Genomic DNA, 2,613 nt, shown 5'->3' with positions numbered 1-2,613 from the left:
AAAAAATCTCTGTGGAATTTGGGCATGGCCACATGTGGGTCACAGCCTTTCTCTGCTCAGGAAAAGATGCAGAGGGGAAAAAAGGTTGTTGCAGGTCAGGAATGAAAATTGCATTTATAAACCTGCTTTTTGCAATGGGGTGAATGCCAAATCCCAGTATGGAGAGCACAGGATGAAAGCCTGGGCATGCAGGCAAAGCCACTTAGGAAAAAACCCTCACAGAGTCCACCTTCACCAGCCCTGGATCCAGTAGGTAGTTCTAGTAATTTCTAGCAATCCTTCATTTTTCACAAGCATTAGTTCTATACAGAAACAATAAATTAAACCGACTTGAGAAAAGTAAGTTCCCCAAAGGTGTCGAGGAGTGGAAAAGGCACACAAAACCTTGTAGCCTGCAGCTAAAGGGACTCTTGGCTTCTTTGTGAAACATTTTCCCCCTGTTTAGAAGCTTGTTCTCCAGGAGGGGAGAGCAAAGAGAGAAGGGACAGGGGACAAAAAGCTCCTGCACCCTGATCAGAGACAGGGATGGGTGGGAGCTGCACCTCTGCATCAGGGAAAGGGGCCACATGGGCATGGCAGGAGTTGCCCTGGATGGCAGTGGATTTGCAGGTACCAATTCATAAATAATAAAGAGCTCCCTCCTCTCAAAGGTTCTGAAACTCAGGTCTTCCTTCTCTCTAGTAAATGAGTCTTGGGAAGGTTGATGGCTTTGGGAAAGAGGTGCTGACTGAGGAGTGGGGAATGTGCAGGAGCTGTGCAAAGGGGGCTCCTGTGTGGGGAACTGAGAACATTAACATGTGACCTCTTAGTTTATGCTAAAGGAACTGAACATTACAATAAAGCACCCTATGTCCTCAAAGCCCTGAGCAGTTATAAATAATACAGAATGCTATGATGTTGATTTTCCACCTGAACCCGATAAGAATTGATCCGTGCTCTGAGGTGACAGATTGAACAGCTCATGTCCACCAAAGGTACTCTGAGATTTTATTCCAATTCTTTCCATGGCCTGCTGGAAGTCAGGAATAATCCTGACCTGCAAGTTGATTCTGACTCCAGCTGGGAGTTTATCCAGCAGTGTGCAGGGGGGATGGCAGGGAGCCTCAGGATGTGCCTGTGAGGGCAGTGATATGGGACAGCAGCACCCACCTCCCTCCTTCTCTGGAACATGACACAGGCTGAAAACATTGATAGCAGTCCAGGGCAGGTGTTGAGGTTGTGTCACCTGGATGTGCCAAAATCCCAGAGCAGGGTGTCCTCCTGCCCTGTGACTGCGTGGAGAGAGAAGGAGAACTGAGAGAAACAGAATCACAGAATCCTGGAATGGTTTGGGTTGGAAGGGACCTTAAAGCTCATCCTGTTCCACCCCCTGATGAGCAGGGACACCTTCCACTGGACCAGGTTGCTCCAAGCCCTGTGGCCTTGGACACTTCCAGGGATGGGGAGCCCACAAACACTTGGCTAGGGGTTCCCATTATGTAAATTCAAGCTTTGAGAGCTTTAAGGATTTCTTTACTAACGTCCCACCCACGTGGGGCTCGTTGGGTATTACTGACTGCTCGAGTGCTTCTTAAGGACTTAGGAGGGCTTGAAACTCAGGAGCAGAAACTTGGGCACTGCAGCTAATTCTTATAAGCACCTTGTGGGCTGTGTGTGTTTCACAGACATTTTCTGAAGAACTTGGATGGTGATTTCCTGAAAAAAAAACCAACAAGAAAAAGCAAAAGCATTTCTGTGGAACTGCAACACTGCTCAGAGAAACCTTGATGCTTTTAACAGCATTCCCAGGTACTTCCAGGCAAGGTGTGCTTGGAATTGAAGTCTAGGAATTAGAGAACACAACCTTCATTTATTCAGGAGCAACTGGAAAACCTGAATGCGTTTCCATGGAGATGGGGTTATTTCCTTTCCCACAATTCAAACCTTTTCCACAGGTCCTGTTTCATTCTGATCACCCTCAGGTTTTGTTGAGGAGAATTTTTTTGGATTTTGATCTCGAGAGTTGGCCAAGCTCCAGGGAGAACAATGAAAAAGCCATAAATCACTTTAATAGATATAACAAGAAGAAAAAAAGAGAGAAGGCAGAGAAACGGAGGGACTGAAATACAGCAGTCCCAGCACATCCATCAAACACAGAATACTCTTCTTGAGGTACAGGAGGACTCACCAATTAAATAAAGTGCAGAACTGGGCTGGTGTTATAAGGGCTCTGATGCCCAAGATACCATTCAGATTTAAGTATAAAAACCACGTTTTGATATTTTCCCCAAATTATGGTGCTGGGGATGTTCTCTGTGCCTTAGCTACTATCACATAATATTTGTAGATTCAGAGAATGGGTTGGGTTGGAAGGGACCTTAAAGCTGATCTCATTCCACCCCCTGCCATGGGCAGGGACACCTTCCACCAGCCCAGGTTGCTCCAAGCCCCATCCAACCTGGCCTTGGACACTTCCAGGGATCCAGGGGCAGCCACAGCTTCTCTGGGCAACCTGTGCCAGGGCATCCCCACCCTCAAAGGGAAGAATTTCTTCCTACATTAAGCTTAGAGTTACCCCATGTAACTCGTGGATGTGGGATTCATCCCAGCTGCCTTCAGCCATCCAGACTGTGG

The sequence above is a fragment of the Neopelma chrysocephalum genome, unplaced genomic scaffold (genome assembly GCF_003984885.1).
Source record: "Neopelma chrysocephalum unplaced genomic scaffold, ASM398488v2 Primary Assembly neopelma1_84, whole genome shotgun sequence".
NCBI lineage: Eukaryota > Metazoa > Chordata > Aves > Passeriformes > Pipridae > Neopelma > Neopelma chrysocephalum.
The sequence above is the reverse complement of the archived record's forward strand: the minus strand, read 5'-3'. Positions refer to the sequence as shown.